Source organism: Elephas maximus, chromosome 1, assembly GCF_024166365.1.
Source record: "Elephas maximus indicus isolate mEleMax1 chromosome 1, mEleMax1 primary haplotype, whole genome shotgun sequence".
Classification (NCBI taxonomy): domain Eukaryota; kingdom Metazoa; phylum Chordata; class Mammalia; order Proboscidea; family Elephantidae; genus Elephas; species Elephas maximus.
In genome coordinates, this window is record NC_064819.1 from 234,342,932 (window position 1) to 234,361,864 (window position 18,933).

The 18,933-nt window shown below is 40.9% G+C and overlaps 1 protein-coding gene across 5 annotated transcripts in view; it reads right to left on the bottom strand.

Annotated features, from left to right (window-relative positions):
- The window catches only part of PRKN (parkin RBR E3 ubiquitin protein ligase), a 1,645,966-nt gene that overhangs the window by 1,084,011 nt on the left and 543,022 nt on the right, over nucleotides 1-18,933 (bottom strand). The gene's annotated exons all lie outside the window — the stretch shown is intronic.

An 18,933-nucleotide genomic window follows, 5' to 3' on the forward strand; every position in this document is an offset into this window, starting at 1 on the left:
AACAGGTTCCCAATATTACCACTGGTCATCAGTACTACAGCTTCTTAGAACTGGACATAAAAGGAAATACAAACCAATTAAAAAACAAAAAACAAGTAAGAAAAATAAAAGAGGTTGAATGGCTGTAGGACATCTCCCAGCTTGTTTCTAATGTAGGTGCCCACAAGGCTTATTAGATAAATAATGGGAACTGAGGGGCTTTATGTATTACCTGTGGCTATAGCTATCTCTACGTACATTCACAGGTACAGATGAGGGCTGAGGACTCTTCAAAATGATAAATACTGGGAATCACAGTCAAGGAACAAATCCTTTTCTGCGTAAGTGTGAAGTCTCATTTAAAAATGTCACACTTAAAGCTACAATTCATTAAAAAGGAAAACAAGCAATTCAGGCAAAAAAAGTTTGTAGTTCACTGATCTCACTCTGCTGAAAGATGGCTAAATGGTTTGAAATGGATGCCTGACAAACCTGTGAACCGACTGATGTTATAAATATCTTCAAAGAGCTATCTGAAGCTTATGAAAAGCTTTTTTTTTTTCTTTTTTTAATGAGGGGAAAACATGAAAATTAGCTCTACTTAAATGCTGAGAGCCCAATATTGTACTTTACATATCAGTTTACAAACACCATTTCCAAGCTTTTTGAAACAGAACTCCGATCTTTCCTTGTTCTTGTTTTCCAAAACCCTTCTAAATTTTAGAGTCAGGTATAGTGCCTAAGAAGGCTCTTGGTGGTATAAAGAATTAAAACACTCAGCTGCTAACCAAAAGGTTGGTGGTTTCAGTTCACTCACAGGCCCCTTGGAAGAAAGGCCTGGAGATCTACTTCTGAAAAATCAGCCATTGAAAATCCTACAGGGCATAGTTTGAATTTGACCCATACGAGGTCTCCATGAGTCAGGGTTGCCTTGATGGCGACTGGTATAGTTCTGAAGAATAGGTTCACAGGAGCCATGCAGTGAGTTTCTATGGGCACCACCACTAGATGCTCTTGTAGTCTTCTATTCTAGATCCTCGCTGACCTCTGCATGTTGGAAGTCACCATGGTCCAGTTCACAAGCCTTACTCTTGTATATCTACACTGACTCCCTCTGTGATCTTCTCTGGGCTTTAAAACCATACATTCTTCTTTCTGCCAAATTAGAACTTCTGATTATATCTCAACAAAGCCTGCTCCTGACCACTCTTCCTAATCTCAGTAAAGAACACTACTATTCATCCATGTTTTCAAGCCAAACACCAATGGACCATCCTTAATTCCTCTCCTTCCATCATACGCCATATCCAACCCATTGATAGATAATGTCGGTTCTATCTACAAAATCTGTCCAGAGTAGGGCCACTTCTCACCATCTCCAGAGCTATACGACCCTAATTCAAGCTACTACAGTCTCTTACATGGATTCTCGTAACTGGTTCCATTGCTTCCATTACTGTCTACCTAAACTATTCTTCCATCAAGGCTCGGGTAGTCTTTTAAGAACATAAATTCAATTGCATCATTCCTCAGCTCTATATCCTCTGATGCTTCCCCTCCCCATTCCTTACAAGCACCTTCAAGATCCAACAGAATCCTGCCCAGGCCTGTCTCCAAGCCTCTCACCTCATACCCCAAGCTAGCCACATTAACCTTCTTTCTATGGCTCCATACACCAAACTCAAGACCTTCATGAGGCCTTTGCAGCTGCCGTTCCCTCTTCCTTCATGCTCTTCCTCTCAATACTGCATGGTTAGTTTCTTCAAACCTTCCAGGGCTCTCCTCAGAGAGACCATCAGACCACCTCTATCTCACTCTCTCTCCTTGCAGACTGCTTTACACTTCTTTATGGCACTCAGCACTAGCTCAAACAACATAATAAACTGGATTTTTAGCTCAAACGACACAATAAACAGGATTCCTACCTACAGGAGCTGACCTTTGGCCATCTCCCCACTCTAAGGTCAGCTCCTGTAGGTAGGAATCCTGTCTGCCACATTCATTATTATATCTCTGGCACCTAGGACTGTGACGTCAGAGAGCTGGCCCTCAATAAATACTTCTCTACTGAAGGAATATAAATGGATATATATATTTATCCATAGTCTGTTGTTGCTGTTGAGTCAGTTCCAGCTGATAGCAACCCTGTACACAACAGAACGAAACACTGCCCAGTCCTGCACCATGCCCATAATTGCTGCTACGCTTGAGCCCATCATTGCAGCCACTGTGTCAGTGCATCTCATTGAGGGTTTTCCTCTTTTTCTCTGACCCTCTATTCTACCAAGCATGATGTCCTTCTCCAGGGACTGGTCCCTCCTGATAACATGTCCAACAGACATGAGACAAAGTCTTATCATCCTTGCTTCTAAGGAGCATTCTGGCTGTAGTTTTTCCAACACAGATTTGTTCTGTGGACTTCTGTCAGTCCAAAGTATATTCACTATTCTTCGCCAACACCATAATTCAAAGGCATCGATTCTTCTTCAGTCTTCTTTATTCATTGTCCAGCTTTCACATGTACATGAGATGATTGAAAATACCAAAGTTCGGTCAGGCACATACCAGTCCTCCAAGTGACATCTTTGCTTCCTTAACACTTTAAACAGGTCTTTTGTAGCAGATTTGTATCCATAGCCTGTATTACTAAACAATTCTTACAATCTATTTTTGTTTTATTCTGACATACATGAGGTCACCATGAGTCAGAATTGACACCACAGCAGCTGGATTGATTTTTGGTGATAACTGTATTATAAAGTGAAGTATAAATAAATATAAAACTAGATGGTGCTCAGCTACCACCACCAACTGCTCTGACGGGGATCACAATACAGGGTCCTGGACACAGTGGGATGAAAACGTACAACAAAATTCAAATTCATAGAAAAAAGCCCAGACTTACTAGTTTGGCAGTGACTGGAAGAACCCTCGAGGCTATGGCCCCCGGGACATCCTTTTAACTCAGAACTGTAACCACTCCCAAAGTTCACCCTTCAGCCAAAGATTAAACAGGTCTATAAAACAAACAATAACACATCTGAGGAATTTGCTTCTTTGTCCAATCATGTATACGATAACCAAAAGGGCAAAACCTGCCCAAAAGCAATGATGTGAAGGCAGGAAGAGACAGAAAAAAATAGACGGATGGAAATAGGAATTGGGGTGTGGAAGGGGAGAGTGTTGACACATTTCAGGGACTATAACCAATGTCACAAAACAATTTGTGTACAAATTGTTGAATGAGAAACTAATTTACTCTGTAAACCAAATTAAAAACCAAGGCCGTTGTTGTCGAGTTGATTCCAACTCACAGCGACCCTATGGGACTGAGAACTGCCCCATATTTCCAAGGACTGGCTGGTGGATTTGAACTGTAACCTTTTGGTTAACAGTAGCTTTTAACCACTGCCCCTCTAGCGCTCCAATTTGCCCTGTAAAGTTTCACCTTTACACAATTAAAACACAATTAAAAAAAAAAAAAAGAAGCAAAGAAAAAACTAAATGAAAAAATACGGTTTTGAATGGCAAAGTTGCAAGTTTTAATCAAGTTGTAAATTTGTGTGTGATAGTTAAGTAACTAATTATTACATTATTGGCATACTTGGGGCAAAGAATACGTGTACGGACTGTAGTTGTTTTGGTCTATTATATATAAGTGTAGAAGTACCTTTGACAACAGCAAACATAACCAAGCAGACCTCACCTCCTTAGTTAGAAATATCTGCGGAAACAAGTTGGAGGATGGGAGGATGGACTCCCCTCTTTGAAATGGATAATTCTGCCATCTTCCTTTTGGCAGACAATGGCTCCTCAGTTTTACCACCTTTTGGATTCTTTGAGTGTCTCCAAAAATGAACAAAAGTCCAGAAGGACCACTGGAAGCCATTGGGCTTGGAGTTTGGCAGAAGCCAGGAAAAAAGCCAAGAGGAAGGCACTTGGCTGATAACCAGCTTCCTAAACTGCTCCTCTTAATTTAGTGATTGTTATTATCACAATCTTAATAGTGCTCATCAGAGACCGTTCCTCGGAATAACGTGTCCCTTAGGACTTTTCATTTTAATTTGTTCATATTTTAATATAGAACAGTGTATACAGTCTGAAGATAGGAATCTATACAACGACTGACAATACAGGAGGGTCACAGAAATCTAATAACGCCCTGTAAAGAAGCATAGTCTTGCTATCACACCAGTGAATTGTATGCCATAAGAAATCCTTTCTGTTAATTCACTGCTCCTATCTTACACCAGGCAAATCCAATTCACAGTGAATAAGAACGTTTTCATAGCTCTTTGAAGCAGTACTTTATAAAAATTCTGTGCATGCCCGCCTGGAAATAACTTAAGATCTCTATTGTAGTTTTCAGGTTTTCTTTCTAGCCATAAACAATATTTGGAAATAAAATGGCAGATTCAGACATCTGCCTTCGCAGAGTGATGTCCACCCACAGATTGACCGTTCCTGCAAGACAATAATGCTGGAAATGATGGCATATTTGTAATTCCATAAACAGTTTATCAGCTTCCTTGAGAAATGAGAGATAATTCACTTTTCTCTGGGAAAAAAATGAGACAAATATGTATTCTCTCTTTGTTTTGTAAGCCAAATTAGTTCCAAAAATATTTGGGAGTGTTAAGAGATCCACTGCCCCAGACGCCCTCCCAATTGCCCTCCACCTAGGATTTCTTGGAAAACTTGGTGTCATAGTAGTTAAGAGCTACGGCTGCTAATCATGGATTTTTCATTGGCTATAAATTCCTATTGAAATATTAACATCTCCCATTGTATATGGAGAAATTTTCTTTTTAAGTAGAAAAACCTAATTCATTGTCCTAGCATTCTGAAGACTATTAGTGTTACATATGGAATTCAAAGACTTGGAAGGATAGCCAGTCCTGCACAGACGACATGCTTTTTAAATGGGGAAGTTTAGTAGTCCTAATATGCATCTCCCCTAAGTCCCCAAAGTCTGTGCAGACTTGGAGCTGCTTTCTACCTATGCTAGAAAGTGACTTGGTCTGGGAGTCAACCCTGGGGAGACAGACCAATAACAGCTACCATCTGGATTTACATCCAGAACAACTGCAAACCACTACGTTAGATCATTAAGAGAAAAAACAACCTTGTACATAGTATGGTCCTAGGAAAATTACTCTTGTGCAGCAATTTCATCCAATCAATTCATATTAAACATGCCAAGGTTTTTGTATTGTGAAATTAGAGTATTACCTGTTCATTCATAAATCAGAATACCTAATTTAATCACATTAACCATTGTCCCAAGTGATTCAGTACATCCCAGAGACAGAAGAAGAAAATAAACGATGCAATCTCTCTGAGAGAAGCCAGGAGGAGAGAAAAAGGAATCCGTTTGCAGAAACCACCTAATGCTCTATAATTTCGGGGGTCCCACCTCAGTAATCATGGTGACCCCATGTGTGTCGAGTACAACAGTGCTCTGTAGGATTTTCAAGGCTGTGACCTTTCAAGGTACCTCTGGGTGGGTTTGAACCACCAACCATTCATCTAGTAGTTGAGTGCTTAACTATTTCCACCACCCAGGGACTCGCAGAGTCACCATGAGATAGGATTGGCTCCAGGGCGACTAACAACACCATCGCCACCTCAATAATGAGGCTGGGGTTAAGTGTGTCAGTGGTGCCCTAATATCATCACCCCTCATGCAGAGCTCATGGCAAGAGGGTTGGGGGTGATCTGCCACCTTGAGTGTTTTTCCCACCCAAGCAGGTCACATTCACAGCCCTTTGAAATCCACTTCTAACATGGTGTCAGAATAAGCTCTACCTTCCACAGACAAGCAAGAGGACTCAACTCAGGATTAGGAGAAACAAGTGATGAGGGCTAGTGGGTGAGTGGTTACTTAGGGGTTTAGTTCATCGCACAATTTCTCCCCCTTTTGCAGGCGTATTGTCTGACCCTGACTCAAGGCACTCACTGCTGAGTCCCAGCGGTCTATGGGCTGTGCATTTGGTCCCTTGTGGCTCCCCTCCCTCACCGGGCTCTGTCTCCTTCTTCTGCAGCTGCTACCTTTCCTTGGGAGGAGGGCGACACTATGAGATACAGCCCCTCCTGAATCCTCTCCCCACTCCTGCAGCCCTGCCCCATCTCCCTCACTAAATATAGCACAGTTTATTGAATGGCCAGTCAGCTGTCAGCAAAAAGTGACCCTCCTGCTCCGAATTGGCGGATTAATTGCCTTTCCTTTGGCTTCCTGAACACAGGCACACAATGGAGCAGTATTCTGGTAGGGACCCATCGATTTGCCTCGAGGTTGAGATCAAATCAGTCACTTTAAACATGGTCAGATTAGTGAAGGGTTTTGTGAAATGTCTTTCTCTCTCTGCTGTAACTTTAGTTGAGGTCTCCAGATCACAGGGGCTTTGACAACATTGTCAGTGATCGGGGCTGCCTTAATTAAGTCAGAAAAAAAACCCACCAAGACCTGCTACATATTTAGATGTTATGGGACTTTTTCAATGCCAGTTTCTCCACCAAAAGCCATGTGTAATCTACAATCTTTGGAGGATATTAGTCAATTCAAATTGGAGAATTTATGTTGCAGCTTGTTAGCAGAGAGGTCAATGTCAGAGCTTGTATTTAAAAAAAATCTATGCTTTTTTTTTTTTTAAGCTTGGGTCAAAAAGAGTCCCGGTGAATAACTGAGTAAAAGGGGTTACTCCCCAGCATGAAAATGTGCCTTATTTCTTCTGCATAAAAATATCACCGTGAGTGCTAATGAACCAAGATTCCCCTATAAAATACTGATAGAGTAATAAAAACATTTAATGCCACAGGGAGAATTATAACAAAATCTTTGATGAAGTATTATTTCTAGTCATACTTAGATACAGAAAATCATATTAACTCTCTTAGGAAAGAGTCTGAAAAAAATCTGCAATACCTATTTGAAAATACTTATTCATAAATATTGGTTACTTGGATATGATATTTAAACAAAAAAAGAACTATAAACTTAATTTGAAGGTAAAGCAAACACATTTATTGTTATAATGAATTACTTTAAGTAATGTATTTGACATCAAAATAAAAACTGATCCAGTAGTTCCACTTCAAGGAGCTTACCCGAAGGGCACAATTAGTCAAGGTGTGGGTACACACCCAGAGGGATGTTTATGGGGCACGAGTTATAAAGGCAAAAGCCTGGGGAGAAAATGAGTGGCCATCTACATGGGACTGACTCAATGAATTATATCTCAGCTACATGGAAAATAGGATACTATGCAGCCATTAAAAACAATCTAATCTTTGATAAGAAAAAACGATGTGTACTCCATTTCAGGGCCAAGGTGGTCAATTTAAAGAGTCAAATACAAGATTTCCCCTCTCTTTCTTAGAAGCCATTATATTGAATACATTTACTTATTTATACACTCAGCAAAAACCAAAACCTGCTGCCATCGAATTGATTCTGACTCAGCAACCCTATAGGGCAGAGTAGAACTACCCCGTAGAGTTTCCAAGGAACGTCTGGCAGATTCGAACTGCTGAGCTTTGGTTAGCAGCCGTAGCACTTAACCACTACTCTCAGCAAAAGCAATCGTTAACTAAACTCTAGGTGCCAGATGAGGACATTGGTGGTTCAGTGGTAGAACTCTCGCCTTCCATGCAGGAGACCCTGGTTCGATTTCTGGCCAATGCGCCTCACGCGCAGCCACCACCCGTCTGTCAGTGGAGGCTTGCGTGTTGCTGTGATGCTGAACAGGTTTCAGCAGAGCTTCCAGACTAAGACAGACTAGGAAGAAAGGCCTGGTACTCTACTTCTGAAAATCACCCAATGAAAACCCTATGAATCACAAGGGTCTGATCTGTAACGAACCACGGGAATGGTGCAGACCGAGCAGTGTTTCCTTCTATTGAGTACGGGGTCAGCATGAATTGAGAGCTGACTTTACAATAGCTAACAACGTGGGCCAGATATTCTGTCTATAATACAAACAAAATAGACTCAGCCTTGTAGGCACTAATCAAGGGGCTGCTAGGTGTTCAGTTGGGGCTGGACCCTAGGCAGTAGTGGCCACATAAGGCGGGGGACCGAGGGCACGGAGCAGCCAGGTCACATGGGCCTCCTGGACAGGTTTAGGATTTTGAATTTTATCCCACACGCAATCAGAAGGCACTGCCAGGTTTTCCCAGGGGAGAAACAGCACAGGTTCCATTTTTAAAGGTGATTGAAGAGTCACTAACCAGTTACTGACACACAGGACACTGTCTTTGTGTTATAATGTGAACACCTGTCATGCTGGAGTAACGACACAATTTCAAATAAGCTGAACAAACCCTGAACAAACAAGTTACCGTGACCTACCCTGGCCTCAGTGTTCTCGTCTGTAAAGACAACAGGTGCCAGGAGTGCTACCTAATGGCTCTTCCAGTTTTAAGTACGATTTAGCACTGTGAGAACATGTTACTGGGATTCATGCTGCCATGGTTTTTTTTTTTTTTTTTTTTTTTTTTTTACCAGTTTTAGATGAATATAAATAGAACTTTATAAAAGTGGTATAAAATTATTAGTATGTTATATTTGTGAAACACTAGAAAATAGCTGAATTAGAGGTTTAGGAGATATTTGGCATTTCATCAAGTTTAAAAATATGAAGTACCAAAGTGTACTACCAAATCCTGTCCTCCAGGATGTTTCTAGAAGTTCTACCCTGCAGGGTTAAGGATTCCTGGGTGCTGCAAATGGATTAGCACTCAGCTGCTAAATAGAAAGGTTGGAGGTACAAGTTCACACACAGGTGCCTGGTGACCTACTCCCAAAAATCAGCCCTTGAAAACCCTACGGAACACGGTTCTGCTCTGACGCACAGGGGGTCGTCACGAGCCACAGTCAACTTAGGGGCACCTGGGTTTATGAGGAGCGAGCCGGGAAGCAGATCACATCCCCAGCTGTGTAACTACCAGATTGCCTGTTTTTTCAGTCAGTCATTCCTATCTGAGGACCATGTTCAGTACCATCTGAACACCTACGCGGCTTGCAGCACCACCGTAAACAAGCAGAAGACACGCGCCTTCTCCTCCTTCTTCGGTCACATGGAATCACAGCCACTCGTGAATATCGCAGGGGTGTTTGCAAGGACCGCTTCCTTGGCTAATCGGTCACGATAGTTCTGGTTGCTGTTTCTCAGTCTCTCCTTCTAACTTTCTCTCCGCAACTTGGAAAGACATGCTCAGCGTGGCAAATAAAATAAAAAACAAACTGTCAAAAAAAAAAAAAAAAGAAGCACATCTAGACTTTGATAGGGAGAAGCTTTATTCAGGAAGAAAAAGGAAAGAACGGGGCTGCAGTATAATAACAGGGGGAGAGGATGTGGACAATAGGGAGAAAACTCCAACCGTGAGACCTGCAAGCCTCTCAAAGTTTGGAAAAAGCCTTCTCCTTTCATCGAGGCTGAGAGTAAACCAGGCTAGAAGGAGCCAGGTGACGCCATCAGAGAGCAGGTCGGAAGGGTTTCCACGAGGCCCGCCTATTCTCAGGGGCCCTGTGGAGGGGTGGTGTGTTGGGTCAGGCTGAGGGGGACCAGAGTTCAGGGGCTTGGGGGAGGGAGAGAAGCTTCACCGAAGTTCGGTGAACAATCACCTTGTTTCTGGTTGATCAGTGGGGACGAGCAATTCAGTTGCTCATTGATGAGGCAAGGGACAGGAATTTGGAGGGGCTGCACCTGGCCTTGTCACAGGTAAACAGGGCCAGGCACACCTGGACTCTTCTCTAGGTTGTATGGGAGGGATGCTTGCAGTGAGTGGTGGGAGCAGGTATTTTAACTGTGACGGCTTTCCAGCATCACGGGGTTCAGGTAAAATTCAACATTACCAAAACAGAAAAAGCTACTGTGATTGTTAGAAAACGCAAAGAATTTAAAACAGTCAAAGAGATTTATACCAACAATAGGGCAAGACCTAGTCCATAACAATGGTCAGTGTGACAATAACAACAACAACAAAGCCAGCTAACCAGGATGGAGAATGATTTACGTAATCATCTCCTGTCTTCCTTCCTTCCTATTACTGAAGCTTCTTCGTTCACATTATGTCCAGTGATCTGTTAGATGTTTGCCACACATCAGCGCTTTGCCCAACAACATTTTCCTGGGTGTGAAAGTGGCCTACCTATCAATAATAAAGGCAGCATTACGGTCAGAAGAAAGAAATGAGTTTGCTTGAAATACATATTTGGTTCCTGTCTTAACTGCTCATCACAAGTGGGGAGGTGAAGAATATCACACAATATGAAGAATACAGTCTATAGCACAAAGTATACAATATATAGCACACAGCATATAATACACCACACACAGCATACAGTACACGGCATACAGTACACGACACACAGCATACAATGTACAGTATACAACATACAGTATACCTTATACAGCACACAACTGGCAGCACATGGCATACAGTATATGATGTACAGTATACAACATATAGTATACATTTGACAGCATACAGCACATGGTATACAGTAGACAGCATACAGTACATAGTTTACAATATATAATACACAATGTACAGTACACAGCATAGACTACATGGCACACAGCATGCACCATACAGTACATGGTATATAGTATATGACATACGGTAGTACACAGTATACAGTATACAATGTGTAGTACATGGTATACAGCACATGGCATACAGTACACAGCATATAGTATACAGCATACGGTATAATTTATACAGAATACAGTATGCAGCATCCAGTATACAACATACAGTACACAGCAAAATAGTACACAGCATACCGTATATATTACACAGCATACAGTATAAAGTACACAGCACACAGTACACAGCATACAGTAAAAGACATGCTGTACACAGCATATAGCATACAGTATACAGCATGTGAGTCGGAATCGACTCGATGACAATGGGTTTGGGTTTTTTTTTGGTTTATACAGCATACACTATACAGCATACACTATACAGCACACAGTACAAGGCATACTGTAGATAGCATATAACATACAGAACAGGGCATCAGGATTGGAGGAAGACTCATTAACAACCTGCGTTATGCAGAGGACACAACCTTGCTTGCTGAAAGGGAAGAGGACTTGAAGCACTTACTAATGAAGATCAAAGACCACAGCCTTCAGTATGGATTGCACCTCAACATAAAGAAAACAAAAATCCTCACAACTGGACCAATGAGCAACATCATGATAAACGGAGAAAAGACTGAAGTTGTCAAGGATTTCATTTTACTTGGATCCACAATCAACAGCCACGGAAGCAGCAGTCAAGAAATCAAAAGACACAATGCGTTGGGTAAATCTGCTGCAAAGGACCTCTTCAAAGTGTTGAAGAGCAAAGATGTCGCCCTGAAGATGAAGGTGCGCCTGACCCAACCCATGGTATTTTCAATCTCATCATATGCATGTGGAAGCTGGACAATGAATGAGGAAGACCGAAGAAGAGTTGACGCTTTTGAATTGTGATGTTGGTGAAGAATACTGAATATACCATGGAGTGCCAAAAGAACGAACAAATCTGTCTTGGAAGAAGTGTGGCCAGAATGCTCCTTAGAGGCAAGGATGGCAAGACTGTATCTTACATACTTTGGACATGTTGTCAGAAGGGATCAGTCTCTGGAGAAGGACATCATGCTTGGCAGAGTACAAGGTCAGTGGAAAAGAGGAAGACCCTCAACGAGGTGGGTTGACACAGTGGCTGCAACAATGAGCTCAAGCATAACAACGATTGTAAGGATGGCGCAGGACCGGGCAGTGTTTCATTCTGTTGTGCATAGGGTCGCTATGAGTCAGAACTGACACGACGGCACCTAAGAACAACAACATACAGCATACAGTACAAGGTAAACTGTAGACAGTATATAACATACAGTATATAGCACACAACATACAGTATAAGAATACTGTATACAGCATATAGCATACAGTAGACAGCCTACAGTACAATGGATACTATAGATGGCATATAACCTACAGTATACAGCATACAGTATACAGCACACAGTATAAGGCATACTGTAGATAGCATATAGAATACAGTATACATTACACACCATACAGTACACAGCACACAGTACATAGCATACAGTATACAGCACACACTATACAGCCTACAGTGTCCCATTCTTAAGAGCACTTTTGCAATAAGCAAGTGGTTATAAAAGTATTTCAAAAGACAATAAGTCCATGATGTTTTGTATCACTCTGAACATGAGCTGTCCAGTAAGCTCAGATCATGTTTCAAAACCTACAAGTAGTGATTCTATTCCAATATCGAATATTCAATAAAACATATGGCAGAGGGTATTCCATAACCTCTTGCAATTGGGCACTGGGAATCTGGTGGCAACAAGATGGGAGGCCCAGGCCCAGGGCCTAGAGGAGTTCAGTTATCCCTGTGGCATAAGGCCTGAAACTCCACACCATGATGTCCAGGTTGACAGCATACACAAGACACCTTGCAGTATAAAAATTGATGTGAAGAAGATCCTCAAGGCTTTACAATCCTCCTCCCTCCATTCCGTCTATCCCTCACCTGTGGATTGGCAGCCATGTTTTTATTTTAAGAGGACTTTTATCTTTCGGAAAAACTTTGGAGGCATTAATGAGTAATTGTTCTATGTCTCACAGCTATCCACTGATTAGAAGCAACTAACTGATGTCTATTAAAAAGCCATTATGCTGGCAGGAAAAACCTGAGGAAGAGCAAAGCAGATCCCAACATGTCAACAAAGTCAGAAATATCAACGGGAGGAAGTGATAATGATCCTATCTTACAAAGCATTGACGGACTTTGAAATCTGACTGACCATGTACTTCCTGACCCACAGAACAGGAATCAGGCTTATGAGGCCAACACTTGGCAGTGTAACTGTGTCAAAACACCTATGCGTGACAAATGCTAACACATTAGAATGAGCTTCATCAAAAATAAGAAAAGTACTTGAAATTGCAGTCTCTCACCTGAAAAAAGGGTCATTCAATTAGTCGCACCGTTCAGACTTCTTTATTTCTCACATCTGTTAAGAGTTTTCACTCATATAAACCAATTTACCCATTGTCATTGAGTCAATGCCAACTCACAGTGACACTAAAGGGCAGAGTAGAACTGCCCCCACAGGGTTTCCAAGGCTATAATCTTTATGAAAGCAGATTGCCACATCTTTCTCCCACGGAGGGGCTGGTAGGTGTGAACCATCGACCTTTCGGTTAGCAGCCAAGCACTTAACCACCGCACCACCAGAGCTCCTTCATATAAACCAATAAAGTTAAATTCCAGAACAATGCTTTGAAGAAGGCAGTAGAATCTCTGTCTCTAGAAATTTTAAAGAGGACTGATATGTCTTTTTCTCTCGGGTGCTACAGGCAATCTTACCCTAAAAAAAACAGAGAATTTTATGAGAAGACTTCTTGAATTTCCTTTCATTGTTAGAAATTTAAACTGATAATATATGTTAAAGTCCATTAAAGTTTAACAAATTATTTTGCTCCATCTTACACTTTTACTACAATTCGTTCAAAGGTCCTTTATTAGGTCCTTTATTAGTCACTTAAAATTTCTGCTTCCATCATCATCATCCTCATTATAATCACTCATATAGGAAAATAAGACTGGATTTTCATTTTGTTAAGAGGTTTTCAAGGAGCCCAGGTGGCTCAGTGCTTAAACACTCAGATGCTAACCAAAAGTTTGGAGATTCACACCCACCAGCCGTTCCTCAGAAGAAAGATGCAGGAATCTGCTTCCATAAAGATTTACAGCCTTGGAAGCCTCGTGGGGCAGTTCTACTGAGTCACTATGAGTTGGAATTGACTGGATGACAACAGGTTTGGTTAAAGGGAAGAGGTTTTCCTTATCTATCCTCAAAGCCTGTTTATATTGCTAGCGATGATGTGGTAAAAATAAATGTTTGAAAGTTACACCTAAATTCACATGCTGTCGTTTCTATTTACCTTTTAGAGAGCTACTTCTTGTGACGGTATTCCTACTTCTCACTTATCAACTATCTCCTTATCTGACAATTCCCATTTACAATAATGGTAAAAAAAAATCTACTATCCAAATATATCGAACATTAACGACATACATCAGGAAGTAATGAACACAAAGGTGCCAGGCGAGAGTCATGCTGGCTATGATCGTTAAGGTTAACTTGATTGGTCCATGATTCTCAGTGGTTTGGCAGTTATGTAATGATGTAATTTGGCAGTTATGTAATGATATGGTCATCCTCCATTTTTGCATGAAGCTGACTTTCACATAATGACCTGGTCTTTGGAAACTACCCATGTCAGTAAGTGAGGAATGGGTGTATAAAATATTATAAGATGCTTTGTTTTGGACTTCAAATACTTCATCACAAAAATGTTTGTATTGTAAGAAAAATGTGTCCCGTTCATACTGCAATAAAAAGCGTGCATCTTGTAGTATCAAGCACATACCTATTTACATTATTCAGCTGTACGGGGAGCAATGAGCATGAAATTCAGTGTATTCCCAATGACATCAGCAAATTTTCCAACAGATACACCAGATTTTCTTCAATTTAGCTGACAACCATTATCAAGTTTCAATAAAGTAGAATTATTTCTGTTTTTGTTGTTGTTAGGTGCCATCCAGTCAGTTCTGAGTCACAGTGACTCTATGCACAACAGAACGAAACACTGCCTGGTCCTGCACCATCCTCACAATTGTTGCTATGCTTCAACTCATTGTTGCAGCCACTGTGTCAGTCCATCTCATTGAGGGTCTCCTCTTTTTCGCTGACTCCCTACTTTACTAAGTATGATATCCTTCTCCAGGGACCGATCCCTCTTGATAACATGTCCAAAGTATGTGAGACATAGTCTCTCCATCCTTGTTTCTGAGGAACATTCTGGTTGCATTTCTTTCAAGACAGATTTGTTCATTCTTTTTGGCAGTCCATGGTATATTCACTATTCTTCCCCAACACCACAATTCAAAGGTATCAGTTCTTCTTTGGTCTTCCTTATTCACTATCCAGCTTTCCCATGCATGTGAGGTGACTGAAAACACCACGGCTTGAGTCAGGAACACCCTAGTCCTCAAGGTGACATCCTTGCTTTTCAACACTATCAAGAGATCTTTTGAAGCTGATTTACCCAATGCAATACGTCTTCTGATTTCTTGACTGCTGCTTCCATGGATGTGGATTGTGGATCCAAGTAAAATGAAATCCTTGACAACTTCAATATCCTCTTCATTTATCATGATGTTGCTTATTGGCCCAGTTGTGAGGATTTTTGTTTTCTTTGTGTTGAGGTGTAATCCATACTGAAGGCTGTGGTCTTTAACTTTCCTCAGTAAAAGCTTCAAGTCTTCATTTTCAGCAAGCAAGGTTGTGTCATCTGCATACTTCAGGCTGTTAATGAGCCTTCCTCCAATCCTGATGCTCTGTTCTTCTTCATATAGTCCAGCTTCTTGGGTTATTTGCTCAGCGTACAGATTGAATAGGTATAGTGAAAGGATACAGCCCTGACACACACCTTTCCTGACTTTAAACCATGCAGTATCCCCAGAGCGACTGCCTCTCGATCCATGTATAGATTTTTCATGAGCATAGCTAAGTGTTCTGAAATTCCAGTTCTCCACAATGCTATCCATAATTTGGTATGATCCACACAGTCAAATGCCTTAGCAATAAAAAACGGGTAAACATCTTTCTGGTATTCTCTGCTTTCAACCAGGATCCATCTGACATCAACAATGATATCCCTCATTCCACATCCTCTTCTGAATCCAGCTTGAATTTCTGCCAGTTCCCTGTCAATATACTGCTGCAGCCACTTTTGAATGATCTTTAGCAAAATTTTATTTGTGTGTGATATTAATGATATTGTTTGATAATTTCTGCATTCGGTGAGATCACCCTTCTTGGGAATAGGCATAAATATGGATTTCTTCTAGTCAGTTGGCCAGGTAACTGTCTTCCAAATTTCTTGGCATAGACAAGTGAGCACTTCCAGTGCTGCATCCATCTGTTGAAACATCTCAACTGGTATTCTGTCAATTCCTGAAGCCTTGTTTTTCACCGATCCCTTCACTGCAGCCTGGACTTCTTCCTTAAGTACCACTGGTTCCTGACCATATGTTACCTCCTGAAATGGTTGAACGTCGATCAATTCTTTTTGGTATGGTGACTCTGTGTATTCCTTCCATCTTTCTTTGATGCTTCCTGCATCATTTAATATTTTCCCTGTAGAATCCTTCAGTATTTCAACTCGAGGCTTGAATTTTTTCTTCAGTTCTTTCAGCTTGAGAAATGCTGAGTGTGTTCTTCTGTTTTGGTTTTCTACCTCCAGGTTTCTGCACATGCCATCGTAATACTTTACTTTGTCTTCTTGAGCCACCCTTTGAAGTCTTCTGTTCAGCTCTTGTATGTTATCATTTTTTTCCTTTTGCTTTAGCTACTCAACATTCAAGAGCAAGTTTGAGTCTCTTCTGATACCCATTTTGTTTTTTTTTTTTTTTTCTTTCCTGTCTTTTTAATGACCCTTTGCTTTCTTCATGCATAATGTCCTTGATGTCATTCCACAACTCGTCTGGTCTTTGATCATTAGTGCTCAATGTATCAAATCTATTCTTGAGATGGTCTCAAAATTCAGGTGGGAGATACTCAACTTCATACGTTGGCTCTCGTGGACTTCTTCTAATTTTCTTCAGTTTCAATTTTAATTTGCATACGAGGAATTGATGGTCTGATCTGCAGTTGGCCCCTGGCCTTGTTCTGACTGACGATATTGAGCTATTCCATCATTTCTTTCCACAGATATAGTCTCATTTGATTCTTGTCAATTCCATCTGGCAAGGTCCATGTTTATGATTTCTGTTGATGTTGGGAAAAAAAGGTATTTGCAATGAGAAAGTCATTGGTCTTGCAAAATTCAAACATGTGATCTCTGGCATGTTTTCATCACCAAGGCCATATTTTCCAGCTACCAATCTTTCTTTTTTGTTTTCAGCTTTCACATTCCAATCACCAGTTAATTATCAGTGCATCCTGATTGCATGTTCAATCAATTTCAGGCTGCAGAAGTTGGTAAAAATCTTCAATTTTTTAATCTTTGGCCTTAGTGGTTTGTGTGTAAATTTGAATAATAGGTATATTAACTGGTCTTCCTTGTAGGCATATGGATATTATCCTATCACGGACAGCATTGTACTTCAGGATAGATTTTGAAATGTTCTTTTCGACAATGAATGCAATGCCATTCCTCTTCAAGTTGTCATTTCATCCCTGACATATGATTGTCTGATTCAAAATGAACAATACCAGTCCATTTCAGCTCACTAACGCCTAGGATATCAATCTTTATGCATTCCATTTCACTTTTGATGATTCCCAATTTTCCTAGATTCATACTTTGTACATTCTAGGTTCCAATTATAATGGATGTTTGCAGTTGTTTCTTCTCTATTTGAATCGTACTACATCAGCAAATGAAGGTCCCAAAAGCTTGACTCCATCCATGTCATTAAGGTCAACTCTACTTTGAGGGGGCAGCTCTTTCCCAGTCGTATTTTAAGTGCCTTCCAATCTGAGGGGCTCACCTTCCAGCGGTGTATCAGACAATGTTCTGCCACTATTCATAACGTTTTCATTGGCTAATTCTTTTCAGAAGTAAACTGGTGGGTCCTTCTTCCTTGTCTGTCTTAGCCTGGAAGCTTAGCTAAAACCAGTCCACCATGGATGACCCTGCTGGTATTTGAATACCGGTGGCAATGCTCCCAGCATCACAGCAACACACAAGCCCCCACAATACGACAAACTGACAGATGCGTGGGATAGGATTATTTCTAGAAGGAATAAAAAAGAAGCTGAATTTCCTGGAGTTTCTCCCATATATACATGCAACTACCTGCATAATTTATCAAGCTACTCCCACACTAATTATTCATTTATAACACACCCCTTGGATATTTCTAATATGGACTTCCACATTTAAAATTAAGAAGCTACAATAAGAAATCTCATAAAGAGAGAAGAAATCAAATGTTTTCCAAAACCTGGGTGGATATAGAAACTACCATCAAGTTTTAGATTTAGCTTTGATTCTCCCTGTATCCAGAACAAAGTATGCACACATAGGTACACGCACACACATACACACGAGACCACATCATCTCATTGTTGTTGTTCCCAGGTGCTGGTCAGTCAATTCTGACTCATACCGACCCCATATATCCAAAGGAAGCCCTGGTGACACAGTGGTTAAGCGCTTGGCTATCAACTGAAAGGTTGACGGTTCGAACCCACCAGCCACTCTGCAGGAGAAAGATGTGGCAGTCCGCTTCCATAAAGAGTTACAGCCTTGGAAACCCTATGGAGCAGTTCTACTATGTCCTTACAGGGTTGTTATGAGTCTGAATTTGACTCGATGGCAGTGGTTTTGGTTTAGTTTTGGAATCTTTATGGAAACCAGTGGTCAGGTCTTTCTCCCACAGAGACTCTGGGGCTTATGGTGGGTTTAGACCACAGACCTTTCAGTTAGCAGCCAAATGCTTAAAAATTTTGCCACCAGGGCTCCTCCTGATCTCATTACTGGATGCTATTCCTTAGTCTGAGTATAGATTCCAGAAGGTGCAAGCCCCTTTTGTCTTCACCATGACAATTAACTATTTGCAACAGAAAATGTAAACTAAGAAACCAAGAAAGTTGCTCAGTACTCACTGAAGAAAAAAGGTTTCCACTGGGAAGGTGCCCCCACCAGTAGCTGGAGCAAAATATGCTAATTGAGATAAAGGATTCCTTTATATTCTAATTAGATTTCTCCTATGTAAAATCCACTTATGTACTTCCCATTTATTATGAATATTTACACAAGTGAGCTGCCTCCTACACACAAGTCAATATTCCTTTCTTAAACAACAATCAACTGTTAAGTCATGTGGAAAAATTTCCAGATAACA